This window comes from Camelus dromedarius, unplaced genomic scaffold (assembly GCF_036321535.1).
Source record: "Camelus dromedarius isolate mCamDro1 unplaced genomic scaffold, mCamDro1.pat HAP1_SCAFFOLD_171, whole genome shotgun sequence".
Lineage (NCBI taxonomy): Eukaryota > Metazoa > Chordata > Mammalia > Artiodactyla > Camelidae > Camelus > Camelus dromedarius.
The window spans coordinates 1,663,959-1,681,578 of record NW_026989751.1 but is presented as its reverse complement, the minus strand read 5'-3'; positions in this window follow the sequence as shown (position 1 = coordinate 1,681,578).

The following is a 17,620-nucleotide window of genomic DNA, read 5'->3' as shown; positions in this document are numbered from 1 at the left end:
TGAACGAACGTCTCTCCACTTGCTCAGTTCTGAGAGATAATTGTGTGTGAAAGCCGTCCTTCACCTAGCTTGTTGGGAACACAAAGTTTCTTTTCAGTTGCAAACCCCACTCCATCCATATATATGGGGAGGTAGAAGCTCCAACTCGGTTTTACAGTGAAATCTGCAGGAAATTCAAACCGGCACTAGGAAACAGACTGAGAAAGCAGAGAAAAAGTGTCTCCTGCAACCAGTTCCCTTGGTGCTAGATGAACGAACGTCTCTCCACTTGCTCAGTTCTGAGAGATAAGTGTGTGTGAAGCCGTCCTTCACCTAGCTTGTTGGGAACACAAAGTTTCTTTTCAGTTGCAAACTCCCTTCCATACATATATATGGGTAGGTACTAGCTCCAACTCGGTTTGACAGTGAAAACTGCAGGAACTTCAAACCGGCACTAGGAAACAGACTGAGAAAGCAGAGAAAAAGTGTCTCCTGCAAACCGTTCCCTTGGTGCTAGATGAACGAACGTCTCTCCACTTGCTCAGTTCTGATAGATAAGTGTGTGTGAAAGCCTTCCTTCACCTAGCTTGATGGGAACACAAAGTTTCTTTTGAGTTGCAAACTCCATTCCATACATATATATGGGGAGGTAGAAGCTCCTACTCGATTTTACAGTGAAAACTGCAGGAAATTCAAACCGGCACTAGGAAACAGACTGAGAAAGCAGAGAAAAAGTGTCTTCTGCAACCCGTTCCCTTGGTGCTAGATGAACGAACGTCTCTCCACTTGCTCAGTTCTGAGAGATAAGTGTGTGTGAAAGCCGTCCTTCACCTAGCTTGTTGGGAACACAAAGTTTCTTTTCAGTTGCAAACTCCATTCCATACATATATATGGGGAGGTACTAGCTCCAACTCGGTTTTACAGTGAAAACTGCAGGAACTTCAAACCGGCACTAGGAAACAGACTGAGAAAGCAGGGAAAAAGTGTCTCCTGCAACCCGTTCCCTTGGTGCTAGATGAACGAAAGTCTCTCCACTCGCTCAGTTCTGAGAGATAAGTGTGTGTGAAAGCCGTCCTTCACCTAGCTTGTTGGGAACACAAAGTTTCTTTTCATTTGCAAACTCCATTCCATACATATATATGGGGAGATACTAGCTCCAACTCGGTTTTACAGTGAAAACTGCAGGAAATTCAAACCGGCACTAGGAAACACACTGAGAAATCAGAGAAAAGGTGTCTCCTGCAACCCGTTCCCTTGGTGCTAGATGAACGAACGTCTCTCCACTTGCTCAGTTCTGAGAGATAAGTGTGTGTGAAGCCGTCCTTCACCTAGCTTGTTGGGAACACAAAGTTTCTTTTTAGTTGCAAACTCCCTTCCACACATATATATGGGTAGGTACTAGCTCCAACTCGTTTTGACAGTGAAAACTGCAGGAACTTCAAACCGGCACTAGGAAACAGACTGAGAAAGCAGAGAAAAAGTGTCTCCTGCAACCCGTTCCCTTGGTGCTAGATGAACGAACGTCTCTCCACTTGCTAAGTTCTGAGAGATAAGTGTGTGTGAAAGCCGTACTTCACCTAGCTTGATGGGAACACAAAGTTTCTTTTCAGTTGCAAACTCCATTCCATACATATATATGGGGAGGTACTAGCTCCAACTCGGTTTTACAGTGAAAACTGCAGGAACTTCAAACCGGCACTAGGAAACAGACTGAGAAAGCAGGGAAAAAGTGTCTCCTGCAACTCGTTCCCTTGGTGCTAGATGAACGAAAGTCTCTCCACTTGCTCAGTTCTGAGAGATAAGTGTGTGTGAAAGCCGTCCTTCACCTAGCTTGTTGGGAACACAAAGTTTCTTTTCATTTGCAAACTCCATTCCATACATATATATGGGGAGGTTCTAGCTCCAACACGGTTTTACACTGAAAACTGCAGGAACTTCGAACCGGCACTAGGAAACAGACTGATAAAGCAGAGAAAAAGTGTCACCTGCAACCCGTTCCCTTGGTGCTAGATGAACTAACGTCTCTGCACTTGCTCAGTTCCGAGAGATAAGTGTGTGTGTAAGCTGCCCTTCACCTAGCTTGTTGGGAACACAAAGTTTCTTTTTAGTTGCAAACTCCCTTCCATACATATATATGGGTAGGTACTAGCTCCAACTCGGTTTGACAGTGAAAACTGCAGGAACTTCAAACCGGCACTAGGAAACAGACTGAGAAAGCAGAGAAAAAGTGTGTCCTGCAACCCGTTCCCTTGGTGCTAGATGAACTAACGTCTCTGCACTTGCTCAGTTCTGAGAGATAAGTGTGTGTGAAGCCGTCCTTCACCTAGCTTGTTGGGAACACAAAGTTTCTTTTTAGATGCAAACTCCCTTCCATACAAACATATGGGTAGGTACTAGCTCCAACTCGGTTTGACAGTGAAAACTGCAGGAACTTCAAACCGGCACTAGGAAACAGACTGAGAAAGCAGAGAAAAAGGGTCTCCTGCAACCCGTTCCCTTGGTGCTAGATGAACGAACGTCTCTCCACTTGCTCAGTTCTGAGAGATAAGTGGGTGTGAAAGCCGTACTTCACCTAGCTTGATGGGAACACAAAGTTTCTTTGAGTTGCAAACTCCATTCCATACATATATATGGGGAGGTAGAAGCTCCTACTTGATTTTACAGTGAAAACTGCAGGAACTTCAAACCGGCACTAGGAAACAGACTGAGAAAGCAGAGAAAAAGTGTCTTCTGCAACCCGTTCCCTTGGTGCTAGATGAACGAACGTCTCTCCACTTGCTCAGTTCTGAGAGATAAGTGTGTGTGAAAGCCGTCCTTCACCTAGATTGTTGGGAACACAAAGTTTCTTTTCAGTTGCAAACTCCATTCCAAACATATATATGGGGAGGTACTAGCTCCAACTCGGTTTTACAGTGAAAACTGCAGGAACTTCAAACCGGCACTAGGAAACAGACTGAGAAAGCAGGGAAAAAGTGTCTCCTGCAACCCGTTCCCTTGGTGCTAGATGAACGAAAGTCTCTCCACTTGCTCAGTTCTGAGAGATAAGTGTGTGTGAAAGCCGTCCTTCACCTAGCTTGTTGGGAACACAAAGTTTCTTTTCATTTGCAAACTCCATTCCATACATATATATGGGGAGGTACTAGCTCCAACACGGTTTTACACTGAAAACTGCAGGAACATCCAACCGGCACTAGGAAACAGACTGAGAAAGCAGAGAAAAAGTGTCACCTGCAACCCGTTCCCTTGGTGCTAGATGAACTAACGTCTCTGCACTTGCTCAGTTCCGAGAGATAAGTGTGTGTGTAAGCCGCACTTCACCTAGCTTGTTGGGAACACAAAGTTTCTTTTTAGTTGCAAACTCCCTTCCATACATATATATGGGTAGGTACTAGCTCCAACTCGGTTTGACAGTGAAAACTGCAGGAACTTCAAACCGGCACTAGGAAACAGACTGAGAAAGGAGAGAAAAAGTGTGTCCTGCTACCCGTTCCCTTGGTGCTAGATGAACGAACGTCTCTCCACTTGCTCAGTTCTGAGAGATACGTGTGTGTGAAAGCCGTCCTTCAACTAGCTTGATGGGAACACAAAGTTTCTTTTGAGTTGCAAACTCCATTCCATACATATATATGGGGAGGTAGAAGCTCCTACTCGATTTTACAGTGAAAACTGCAGGAACTTCAAACCGGCACTAGGAAACAGACTGAGAATGCAGAGAAAAAGTGTCTTCTGCAACCCGTTCCCTTGGTGCTAGATGAACGAACGTCTCTCCACTTGCTCAGTTCTGAGAGATAAGTGTGTGTGAAAGCCGTCCTTCACCTAGCTTGTTGGGAACACAAAGTTTCTTTTCAGTTGCAAACTCCATTCCATACATATATATGGGTAGGTACTAGCTCCAACTCGGTTTGACAGTGAAAACTGCAGGAACTTTAAACCGGCACTAGGAAACAGACTGAGAAAGCAGGGAAAAAGTGTCTCCTGCAACCCGTTCCCTTGGTGCTAGATGAACGAAAGTCTCTCCACTTGCTCAGTTCTGAGAGATAAGTGTGTGTGAAAGCCGTCCTGCACCTAGCTTGTTGGGAACACAAAGTTTCTTTTCATTTGCAAACTCCATTCCATAAATATATATGGGGAGGTACTAGCTCAAACACGGTTTTACACTGAAAACTGCAGGAACTTCGAACCGGCACTAGGAAACAGACTGAGAAAGCAGAGAAAAAGTGTCTCCTGCAACCCGTTCCCTTGGTGCTAGATGAACTAACGTCTCTGCACTTGCTCAGTTCCGAGAGATAAGTGTGTGTGTAAGCCGCCCTTCACCTAGCTTGTTGGGAACACAAAGTTTCTTTTCAGTTGCAAACTCCATTCCATACATATATATGGGGAGATACTAGCTCCAACTCGGTTTTACAGTGAAAACTGCAGGAACTTCAAACCGGCACTAGGAAACACACTGAGAAATCAGAGAAAAAGTGTCACATGCAACCCGTTAAATTGGTGCTAGATAAACGAACGTCTCTCCACTTGCTCAGTTCTGAGAGATAAGTGTGTGTGAAAGCCGTCCTTCACCTAGCTTGTTGGGAACACAAAGTTTCTTTTCAGTTGCAAACTCCATTCCATATATATATATGGGTAGGTACTAGCTCCAACTCGATTTTACAGTGAAAATTGCAGGAACTTCAAACCGGCACTAGGAAACAGACTTAGAAAGCAGAGAAAAAGTGTCTCCTGCAACCCGTTCCCTTGGTGCTAGATGAACGAACGTCTCTCCACTTGCTCAGTTCTGAGAGATAAGTGTGTGTGAAAGCCGTCCTTCACCTAGCTTGATGGGAACACAAAGTTTCTTTCGAGTTGCAAACTCCATTCCATACATATATATGGGGAGTTAGAAGCTCCTACTCGATTTTACAGTGAAAACTGCAGGAACTTCAAACCGGCACTAGGAAACAGACTGAGAAAGCAGAGAAAAAGTATCTCCTGCAACCCGTTCCCTTGGTGCTAGATGAACGAACGTCTCTCCACTTGCTCAGTTCTGAGAGATAAGTGTGTGTGAAAGCCGTCCTTCACATAGCTTGTTGGGAACACAAAGTTTCTTTTCAGTTGCAAACTCCATTCCATACATATATATGGGGAGGTACTAGCTCCAACTCGGTTTTACACTGAAAACTGCAGGAACTTCAAACCGGCACTAGGAAACAGACTGAGAAAGCAGAGAAAAAGTGTCTCCTGCAACCCGTTCCCTTGGTGCTAGATGAACGAACGTATCACCACTTGCTCAGTTCTGAGAGATAAGTGTGTGTGAAAGCCGTCCTTCACCTCTCTTGTTGGGAATACAAAGTTTCTTTTCAGTTGCAAACTCCCCTCCATCCATATATATGGGGAGTTACAAGCTACAACTCGGTTTTACAGTGAAAACTGCAGGAACTTCAAACCGGCACTAGGAAACAGACTGAGAAAGCAGAGAAAAAGTGTCTCCTGCCACCCGTTCCATTGGTGCTAGATGAACGAACGTCTCTCCACTTGCTCAGTTCTGAGAGATAAGTGTGTGTGAAAGCCGTCCTTCACCTAGCTTGTTGGGAACACAAAGTTTCTTTTCAGTTGCAAACTCCATTCCATACATATATATGGGGAGGTAATAGCTCCACCTCGGTTTTACACTGAAAACTGCAGGAACTTCAAACCGGCACTAGGAAACAGACTGAGAAAGCAGAGAAAAGTGCCTCCTGCAACCCGTTCCCTTGGTGCTAGATGAACGAACGTCTCTCCACTTGCTCAGTTCTGAGAGATAAATGTGTGTGAAAGCCGTCCTTCACCTAGCTTGTTGGGAACACAAAGTTTCTTTTCAGTTGCAAACTCCATTCCATACATATATATGGGGAGGTACTAGCTCCAACTCGGTTTTACAGTGAAAACTGCAGGAACTTCAAACCGGCACTAGGAAACAGACAGAGAAAGCAGAGAAAAAGTGTCCCCTGCAAACCGTTCCGTTGGTGCTAGATGAACGAACGTCTCTCCACTTGCTCAGTTCTGAGAGATAAGTGTGTGTGAAGCCGTCCTTCAACTAGCTTTTTGGGAACACAAAATTTCTTTTCAGTTGCAAACTCCCTTCCATACATATATATGGGTAGGTACTAGCTCCAACTCGGTTTGACAGTGAAAACTGCAGGAACTTCAAACCGGCACTAGGAAACAGACAGAGAAAGCAGAGAAAAAGTGTCTCCTGCAACCCGTTCTCTTGGTGCTAGATGAACGAACGTCTCTCCACTTGCTCAGTTCTGAGAGATAAGTGTGTGTGAAAGCCGTCCTTCACCTAGCTTGATGGGAACACAAAGTTTCTTTTGAGTTGCAAACTCCATTCCATACATATATATGGGGAGGTAGAAGCTCCTACTCGATTTTACAGTGAAAACTGCAGGAACTTCAAAACGGCACTTGGAAACAGACTGAGAAAGAAGAGAAAAAGTGTCTTCTGCAACCCGTTCCCTTGGTGCTAGATGAACGAACGTCTCTCCACTTGCTAAGTTCTGAGAGATAAGTGTGTGTGAAAGCCGTCCTTCACCTAGCTTGTTGGGAACACAATGTTTCTTTTAAGTTGCAAACTCCATTCCATACATATATATGGGGAGGTACTAGCTCCAACTCGGTTTTACCCTGAAAACTGCAGGAACTTCAAACCGGCATTAGGAAACAGACTGAGAAAGCAGAGAAAAAGTGTCTCCTACAACCCGTTCCCTTGGTGCTAGATGAACGAACGTCTCTCCACTTGCTCAGTTCTGAGAGATAAGTGTGTGTGAAGCCGTACTTCACCTAGCTTGTTGGGAACAAAATGTTTCTTTTCAGTTGCAAACTCCCTTCCATACATATATATGGGTAGGTACTAGCTCCAACTCGGTTTGACAGTGAAAACTGCAGGAACTTCAAACCGGCACTAGGAAACAGACTGAGAAAGCAGAGAAAAAGTGTCTCCTGCAACCCTTTCCCTTGGTGCTAGATGAACGAACGTCTCTCCACTTGCTCAGTTCTGAGAAATAAGTGTGTGTGAAAGCCGTCCTTCACCTAGCTTGTTGGGAATACAAAGTTTCTTTTCAGTTGCAAACTCCCCTCCATCCATATATATGGGGAGGTACAAGCTCCAACACGGTTTTACAGTGAAAACTGCAGGAACTTCAAACCGGCACTAGGAAACAGACTGAGAAAGCAGAGAAAAAGTGTCTCCTGCCACCCGTTCCATTGGTGCTAGATGAACGAACGTCTCTCCACTTGCTCAGTTCTGAGAGATAAGTGTGTGTGAAAGCCGTCCTTCACCTAGCTTGTTGGGAACACAAAGTTTCTTTTCAGTTGCAAACTCCATTCCATACATATATATTTGGGAGGTACTAGCTCCACCTCGGTTTTACACTGAAAACTGCAGGAACTTCAAACCGGCACTAGGAAACAGACTGAGAATGCAGAGAAAAGTGCCTCCTGCTACCCGTTCCCTTGGTGCTAGATGAACGAACGTCTCTCCACTTGCTCAGTTCTGAGAGATAAGTGTGTGTGAAAGCCGTCCTTTACCTAGCTTGTTGGGAACACAAAGATTCTTTTCAGTTGCAAACTCCATTCCATACATATATATGGGGAGGTACTAGCTCCAACTCGGTTTTACAGTGAAAACTGCAGGAACTTCAAACCGGCACTAGGAAACAGACAGAGAAAGCAGAGAAAAAGTTTCCCGTGCAACCCTTTAACTTGGTGCTAGATGAACGAAAGTCTGTCCACTTGCTCAGATCTGAGAGATAAGTGTGTGTGAAAGCCGTCCTTCACATAGCTTGTTGGGAACACAAAGTTTCTTTTCAGTTGCAAACTCCATTCCATACATATATATGGGGAGGTAGAAGCTCCTACTCGTTTTGACAGTGAAAACTGCAGGAACTTCAAAACGGCACTAGGAAACAGACTGAGAAAGCAGAGAATAAGTGTCTCCTGCAACCCGTTCCCTTGGTGCTAGATGAACGTACGTCTCTCCACTTGCTCAGTTCTGAGAGATAAGTGTGTGTGAAGCCGTCCTTCACCTAGCTTGTTGGGAACACAAAGTTTCTTTTCAGTTGCAAACTCCCTTCCATACATATATATGGGTAGGTACAAGCTCCAACTCGGTTTGACAGTGAAAACTGCAGGAACTTCAAACCGGCACTAGGAAACAGACTGAGAAAGCAGAGAAAAAGTGTCTCCTGCAACCCGTTCCCTTGGTGCTAGATGAACGAACGTCTCTCCACTTGCTCAGTTCTGAGAGATAAGTGTGTGTGAAAGCCGTCCTTCACCTAGCTTGATGGGAACACAAAGTTTCTTTTGAGTTGCAAACTCCATTCCATACATATATAATGGGAGGTAGAAGCTCCTACTCGATTTTACAGTGAAAACTGCAGGAATTTCAAACCGGCACTAGGAAACAGACTGAGAAAGCAGAGAAAAATTGTCTCCTGCAACCCGTTCCCTTGGTGCTAGATGAACGAACGTCTCTCCACTTGCTCTGTTCTGAGAGATAAATGTGTGTGAAAGCCGTTCTTCACCTACGTTGTCGGGAACACAAAGTTTCTTTTCAGTTGCAAACTCCATTCCATACATATATATGAGGAGGTAGAAGCTCCAACTAGGTTTTACAGTGAAAAATGCAGGAAATTCAAATCGGCACTAGGAAACAGACTGAGAAAGCAGAGAAAATGTGACTCCTGCAACCCGTTCCCTTGGTGCTAGATGAACGAACGTCTCTCCACTTGCTCAGTTCTGAGAGATAAGTGTGTGTGAAAGCCGTCCTTCACCTCTCTTGTTGGGAATACAAAGTTTCTTTTCAGTTGCAAACTCCCCTCCATCCATATATATGGGGAGTTACAAGCTACAACTCGGTTTTACAGTGAAAACTGCAGGAACTTCAAACCGGCACTAGGAAACAGACTGAGAAAGCAGAGAAAAAGTGTCTCCTGCCACCCGTTCCATTGGTGCTAGATGAACGAACGTCTCTCCACTTGCTCAGTTCTGAGAGATAAGTGTGTGTGAAAGCCGTCCTTCACCTAGCTTGTTGGGAACACAAAGTTTCTTTTCAGTTGCAAACTCCATTCCATACATATATATGGGGAGGTAATAGCTCCACCTCGGTTTTACACTGAAAACTGCAGGAACTTCAAACCGGCACTAGGAAACAGACTGAGAAAGCAGAGAAAAGTGCCTCCTGCAACCCGTTCCCTTGGTGCTAGATGAACGAACGTCTCTCCACTTGCTCAGTTCTGAGAGATAAATGTGTGTGAAAGCCGTCCTTCACCTAGCTTGTTGGGAACACAAAGTTTCTTTTCAGTTGCAAACTCCATTCCATACATATATATGGGGAGGTACTAGCTCCAACTCGGTTTTACAGTGAAAACTGCAGGAACTTCAAACCGGCACTAGGAAACAGACAGAGAAAGCAGAGAAAAAGTGTCCCCTGCAAACCGTTCCGTTGGTGCTAGATGAACGAACGTCTCTCCACTTGCTCAGTTCTGAGAGATAAGTGTGTGTGAAGCCGTCCTTCAACTAGCTTTTTGGGAACACAAAATTTCTTTTCAGTTGCAAACTCCCTTCCATACATATATATGGGTAGGTACTAGCTCCAACTCGGTTTGACAGTGAAAACTGCAGGAACTTCAAACCGGCACTAGGAAACAGACAGAGAAAGCAGAGAAAAAGTGTCTCCTGCAACCCGTTCTCTTGGTGCTAGATGAACGAACGTCTCTCCACTTGCTCAGTTCTGAGAGATAAGTGTGTGTGAAAGCCGTCCTTCACCTAGCTTGATGGGAACACAAAGTTTCTTTTGAGTTGCAAACTCCATTCCATACATATATATGGGGAGGTAGAAGCTCCTACTCGATTTTACAGTGAAAACTGCAGGAACTTCAAAACGGCACTTGGAAACAGACTGAGAAAGAAGAGAAAAAGTGTCTTCTGCAACCCGTTCCCTTGGTGCTAGATGAACGAACGTCTCTCCACTTGCTAAATTCTGAGAGATAAGTGTGTGTGAAAGCCGTCCTTCACCTAGCTTGTTGGGAACACAATGTTTCTTTTAAGTTGCAAACTCCATTCCATACATATATATGGGGAGGTACTAGCTCCAACTCGGTTTTACCCTGAAAACTGCAGGAACTTCAAACCGGCATTAGGAAACAGACTGAGAAAGCAGAGAAAAAGTGTCTCCTACAACCCGTTCCCTTGGTGCTAGATGAACGAACGTCTCTCCACTTGCTCAGTTCTGAGAGATAAGTGTGTGTGAAGCCGTACTTCACCTAGCTTGTTGGGAACAAAATGTTTCTTTTCAGTTGCAAACTCCCTTCCATACATATATATGGGTAGGTACTAGCTCCAACTCGGTTTGACAGTGAAAACTGCAGGAACTTCAAACCGGCACTAGGAAACAGACTGAGAAAGCAGAGAAAAAGTGTCTCCTGCAACCCTTTCCCTTGGTGCTAGATGAACGAACGTCTCTCCACTTGCTCAGTTCTGAGAAATAAGTGTGTGTGAAAGCCGTCCTTCACCTAGCTTGTTGGGAATACAAAGTTTCTTTTCAGTTGCAAACTCCCCTCCATCCATATATATGGGGAGGTACAAGCTCCAACACGGTTTTACAGTGAAAACTGCAGGAACTTCAAACCGGCACTAGGAAACAGACTGAGAAAGCAGAGAAAAAGTGTCTCCTGCCACCCGTTCCATTGGTGCTAGATGAACGAACGTCTCTCCACTTGCTCAGTTCTGAGAGATAAGTGTGTGTGAAAGCCGTCCTTCACCTAGCTTGTTGGGAACACAAAGTTTCTTTTCAGTTGCAAACTCCATTCCATACATATATATTTGGGAGGTACTAGCTCCACCTCGGTTTTACACTGAAAACTGCAGGAACTTCAAACCGGCACTAGGAAACAGACTGAGAATGCAGAGAAAAGTGCCTCCTGCTACCCGTTCCCTTGGTGCTAGATGAACGAACGTCTCTCCACTTGCTCAGTTCTGAGAGATAAGTGTGTGTGAAAGCCGTCCTTTACCTAGCTTGTTGGGAACACAAAGATTCTTTTCAGTTGCAAACTCCATTCCATACATATATATGGGGAGGTACTAGCTCCAACTCGGTTTTACAGTGAAAACTGCAGGAACTTCAAACCGGCACTAGGAAACAGACAGAGAAAGCAGAGAAAAAGTTTCCCGTGCAACCCTTTAACTTGGTGCTAGATGAACGAAAGTCTCTCCACTTGCTCAGATCTGAGAGATAAGTGTGTGTGAAAGCCGTCCTTCACATAGCTTGTTGGGAACACAAAGTTTCTTTTCAGTTGCAAACTCCATTCCATACATATATATGGGGAGGTAGAAGCTCCTACTCGTTTTGACAGTGAAAACTGCAGGAACTTCAAAACGGCACTAGGAAACAGACTGAGAAAGCAGAGAATAAGTGTCTCCTGCAACCCGTTCCCTTGGTGCTAGATGAACGTACGTCTCTCCACTTGCTCAGTTCTGAGAGATAAGTGTGTGTGAAGCCGTCCTTCACCTAGCTTGTTGGGAACACAAAGTTTCTTTTCAGTTGCAAACTCCCTTCCATACATATATATGGGTAGGTACAAGCTCCAACTCGGTTTGACAGTGAAAACTGCAGGAACTTCAAACCGGCACTAGGAAACAGACTGAGAAAGCAGAGAAAAAGTGTCTCCTGCAACCCGTTCCCTTGGTGCTAGATGAACGAACGTCTCTCCACTTGCTCAGTTCTGAGAGATAAGTGTGTGTGAAAGCCGTCCTTCACCTAGCTTGATGGGAACACAAAGTTTCTTTTGAGTTGCAAACTCCATTCCATACATATATAATGGGAGGTAGAAGCTCCTACTCGATTTTACAGTGAAAACTGCAGGAATTTCAAACCGGCACTAGGAAACAGACTGAGAAAGCAGAGAAAAATTGTCTCCTGCAACCCGTTCCCTTGGTGCTAGATGAACGAACGTCTCTCCACTTGCTCTGTTCTGAGAGATAAATGTGTGTGAAAGCCGTTCTTCACCTACGTTGTCGGGAACACAAAGTTTCTTTTCAGTTGCAAACTCCATTCCATACATATATATGAGGAGGTAGAAGCTCCAACTAGGTTTTACAGTGAAAAATGCAGGAAATTCAAATCGGCACTAGGAAACAGACTGAGAAAGCAGAGAAAATGTGACTCCTGCAACCCGTTCCCTTGGTGCTAGATGAACGAACGTCTCTCCACTTGCTCAGTTCTGAGAGATAAGTGTGTGTGAAAGCCGTCCTTCACCTCTCTTGTTGGGAATACAAAGTTTCTTTTCAGTTGCAAACTCCCCTCCATCCATATATATGGGGAGTTACAAGCTACAACTCGGTTTTACAGTGAAAACTGCAGGAACTTCAAACCGGCACTAGGAAACAGACTGAGAAAGCAGAGAAAAAGTGTCTCCTGCCACCCGTTCCATTGGTGCTAGATGAACGAACGTCTCTCCACTTGCTCAGTTCTGAGAGATAAGTGTGTGTGAAAGCCGTCCTTCACCTAGCTTGTTGGGAACACAAAGTTTCTTTTCAGTTGCAAACTCCATTCCATACATATATATGGGGAGGTAATAGCTCCACCTCGGTTTTACACTGAAAACTGCAGGAACTTCAAACCGGCACTAGGAAACAGACTGAGAAAGCAGAGAAAAGTGCCTCCTGCAACCCGTTCCCTTGGTGCTAGATGAACGAACGTCTCTCCACTTGCTCAGTTCTGAGAGATAAATGTGTGTGAAAGCCGTCCTTCACCTAGCTTGTTGGGAACACAAAGTTTCTTTTCAGTTGCAAACTCCATTCCATACATATATATGGGGAGGTACTAGCTCCAACTCGGTTTTACAGTGAAAACTGCAGGAACTTCAAACCGGCACTAGGAAACAGACAGAGAAAGCAGAGAAAAAGTGTCCCCTGCAAACCGTTCCGTTGGTGCTAGATGAACGAACGTCTCTCCACTTGCTCAGTTCTGAGAGATAAGTGTGTGTGAAGCCGTCCTTCAACTAGCTTTTTGGGAACACAAAATTTCTTTTCAGTTGCAAACTCCCTTCCATACATATATATGGGTAGGTACTAGCTCCAACTCGGTTTGACAGTGAAAACTGCAGGAACTTCAAACCGGCACTAGGAAACAGACAGAGAAAGCAGAGAAAAAGTGTCTCCTGCAACCCGTTCTCTTGGTGCTAGATGAACGAACGTCTCTCCACTTGCTCAGTTCTGAGAGATAAGTGTGTGTGAAAGCCGTCCTTCACCTAGCTTGATGGGAACACAAAGTTTCTTTTGAGTTGCAAACTCCATTCCATACATATATATGGGGAGGTAGAAGCTCCTACTCGATTTTACAGTGAAAACTGCAGGAACTTCAAAACGGCACTTGGAAACAGACTGAGAAAGAAGAGAAAAAGTGTCTTCTGCAACCCGTTCCCTTGGTGCTAGATGAACGAACGTCTCTCCACTTGCTAAGTTCTGAGAGATAAGTGTGTGTGAAAGCCGTCCTTCACCTAGCTTGTTGGGAACACAATGTTTCTTTTAAGTTGCAAACTCCATTCCATACATATATATGGGGAGGTACTAGCTCCAACTCGGTTTTACCCTGAAAACTGCAGGAACTTCAAACCGGCATTAGGAAACAGACTGAGAAAGCAGAGAAAAAGTGTCTCCTACAACCCGTTCCCTTGGTGCTAGATGAACGAACGTCTCTCCACTTGCTCAGTTCTGAGAGATAAGTGTGTGTGAAGCCGTACTTCACCTAGCTTGTTGGGAACAAAATGTTTCTTTTCAGTTGCAAACTCCCTTCCATACATATATATGGGTAGGTACTAGCTCCAACTCGGTTTGACAGTGAAAACTGCAGGAACTTCAAACCGGCACTAGGAAACAGACTGAGAAAGCAGAGAAAAAGTGTCTCCTGCAACCCTTTCCCTTGGTGCTAGATGAACGAACGTCTCTCCACTTGCTCAGTTCTGAGAAATAAGTGTGTGTGAAAGCCGTCCTTCACCTAGCTTGTTGGGAATACAAAGTTTCTTTTCAGTTGCAAACTCCCCTCCATCCATATATATGGGGAGGTACAAGCTCCAACACGGTTTTACAGTGAAAACTGCAGGAACTTCAAACCGGCACTAGGAAACAGACTGAGAAAGCAGAGAAAAAGTGTCTCCTGCCACCCGTTCCATTGGTGCTAGATGAACGAACGTCTCTCCACTTGCTCAGTTCTGAGAGATAAGTGTGTGTGAAAGCCGTCCTTCACCTAGCTTGTTGGGAACACAAAGTTTCTTTTCAGTTGCAAACTCCATTCCATACATATATATTTGGGAGGTACTAGCTCCACCTCGGTTTTACACTGAAAACTGCAGGAACTTCAAACCGGCACTAGGAAACAGACTGAGAATGCAGAGAAAAGTGCCTCCTGCTACCCGTTCCCTTGGTGCTAGATGAACGAACGTCTCTCCACTTGCTCAGTTCTGAGAGATAAGTGTGTGTGAAAGCCGTCCTTTACCTAGCTTGTTGGGAACACAAAGATTCTTTTCAGTTGCAAACTCCATTCCATACATATATATGGGGAGGTACTAGCTCCAACTCGGTTTTACAGTGAAAACTGCAGGAACTTCAAACCGGCACTAGGAAACAGACAGAGAAAGCAGAGAAAAAGTTTCCCGTGCAACCCTTTAACTTGGTGCTAGATGAACGAAAGTCTGTCCACTTGCTCAGATCTGAGAGATAAGTGTGTGTGAAAGCCGTCCTTCACATAGCTTGTTGGGAACACAAAGTTTCTTTTCAGTTGCAAACTCCATTCCATACATATATATGGGGAGGTAGAAGCTCCTACTCGTTTTGACAGTGAAAACTGCAGGAACTTCAAAACGGCACTAGGAAACAGACTGAGAAAGCAGAGAATAAGTGTCTCCTGCAACCCGTTCCCTTGGTGCTAGATGAACGTACGTCTCTCCACTTGCTCAGTTCTGAGAGATAAGTGTGTGTGAAGCCGTCCTTCACCTAGCTTGTTGGGAACACAAAGTTTCTTTTCAGTTGCAAACTCCCTTCCATACATATATATGGGTAGGTACAAGCTCCAACTCGGTTTGACAGTGAAAACTGCAGGAACTTCAAACCGGCACTAGGAAACAGACTGAGAAAGCAGAGAAAAAGTGTCTCCTGCAACCCGTTCCCTTGGTGCTAGATGAACGAACGTCTCTCCACTTGCTCAGTTCTGAGAGATAAGTGTGTGTGAAAGCCGTCCTTCACCTAGCTTGATGGGAACACAAAGTTTCTTTTGAGTTGCAAACTCCATTCCATACATATATAATGGGAGGTAGAAGCTCCTACTCGATTTTACAGTGAAAACTGCAGGAATTTCAAACCGGCACTAGGAAACAGACTGAGAAAGCAGAGAAAAATTGTCTCCTGCAACCCGTTCCCTTGGTGCTAGATGAACGAACGTCTCTCCACTTGCTCTGTTCTGAGAGATAAATGTGTGTGAAAGCCGTTCTTCACCTACGTTGTCGGGAACACAAAGTTTCTTTTCAGTTGCAAACTCCATTCCATACATATATATGAGGAGGTAGAAGCTCCAACTAGGTTTTACAGTGAAAAATGCAGGAAATTCAAATCGGCACTAGGAAACAGACTGAGAAAGCAGAGAAAATGTGACTCCTGCAACCCGTTCCCTTGGTGCTAGATGAACGAACGTCTCTCCACTTGCTCAGTTCTGAGAGATAAGTGTGTGTGAAAGCCGTCCTTCACCTCTCTTGTTGGGAATACAAAGTTTCTTTTCAGTTGCAAACTCCCCTCCATCCATATATATGGGGAGTTACAAGCTACAACTCGGTTTTACAGTGAAAACTGCAGGAACTTCAAACCGGCACTAGGAAACAGACTGAGAAAGCAGAGAAAAAGTGTCTCCTGCCACCCGTTCCATTGGTGCTAGATGAACGAACGTCTCTCCACTTGCTCAGTTCTGAGAGATAAGTGTGTGTGAAAGCCGTCCTTCACCTAGCTTGTTGGGAACACAAAGTTTCTTTTCAGTTGCAAACTCCATTCCATACATATATATGGGGAGGTAATAGCTCCACCTCGGTTTTACACTGAAAACTGCAGGAACTTCAAACCGGCACTAGGAAACAGACTGAGAAAGCAGAGAAAAGTGCCTCCTGCAACCCGTTCCCTTGGTGCTAGATGAACGAACGTCTCTCCACTTGCTCAGTTCTGAGAGATAAATGTGTGTGAAAGCCGTCCTTCACCTAGCTTGTTGGGAACACAAAGTTTCTTTTCAGTTGCAAACTCCATTCCATACATATATATGGGGAGGTACTAGCTCCAACTCGGTTTTACAGTGAAAACTGCAGGAACTTCAAACCGGCACTAGGAAACAGACAGAGAAAGCAGAGAAAAAGTGTCCCCTGCAAACCGTTCCGTTGGTGCTAGATGAACGAACGTCTCTCCACTTGCTCAGTTCTGAGAGATAAGTGTGTGTGAAGCCGTCCTTCAACTAGCTTTTTGGGAACACAAAATTTCTTTTCAGTTGCAAACTCCCTTCCATACATATATATGGGTAGGTACTAGCTCCAACTCGGTTTGACAGTGAAAACTGCAGGAACTTCAAACCGGCACTAGGAAACAGACAGAGAAAGCAGAGAAAAAGTGTCTCCTGCAACCCGTTCTCTTGGTGCTAGATGAACGAACGTCTCTCCACTTGCTCAGTTCTGAGAGATAAGTGTGTGTGAAAGCCGTCCTTCACCTAGCTTGATGGGAACACAAAGTTTCTTTTGAGTTGCAAACTCCATTCCATACATATATATGGGGAGGTAGAAGCTCCTACTCGATTTTACAGTGAAAACTGCAGGAACTTCAAAACGGCACTTGGAAACAGACTGAGAAAGAAGAGAAAAAGTGTCTTCTGCAACCCGTTCCCTTGGTGCTAGATGAACGAACGTCTCTCCACTTGCTAAGTTCTGAGAGATAAGTGTGTGTGAAAGCCGTCCTTCACCTAGCTTGTTGGGAACACAATGTTTCTTTTAAGTTGCAAACTCCATTCCATACATATATATGGGGAGGTACTAGCTCCAACTCGGTTTTACCCTGAAAACTGCAGGAACTTCAAACCGGCATTAGGAAACAGACTGAGAAAGCAGAGAAAAAGTGTCTCCTACAACCCGTTCCCTTGGTGCTAGATGAACGAACGTCTCTCCACTTGCTCAGTTCTGAGAGATAAGTGTGTGTGAAGCCGTACTTCACCTAGCTTGTTGGGAACAAAATGTTTCTTTTCAGTTGCAAACTCCCTTCCATACATATATATGGGTAGGTACTAGCTCCAACTCGGTTTGACAGTGAAAACTGCAGGAACTTCAAACCGGCACTAGGAAACAGACTGAGAAAGCAGAGAAAAAGTGTCTCCTGCAACCCTTTCCCTTGGTGCTAGATGAACGAACGTCTCTCCACTTGCTCAGTTCTGAGAAATAAGTGTGTGTGAAAGCCGTCCTTCACCTAGCTTGTTGGGAATACAAAGTTTCTTTTCAGTTGCAAACTCCCCTCCATCCATATATATGGGGAGGTACAAGCTCCAACACGGTTTTACAGTGAAAACTGCAGGAACTTCAAACCGGCACTAGGAAACAGACTGAGAAAGCAG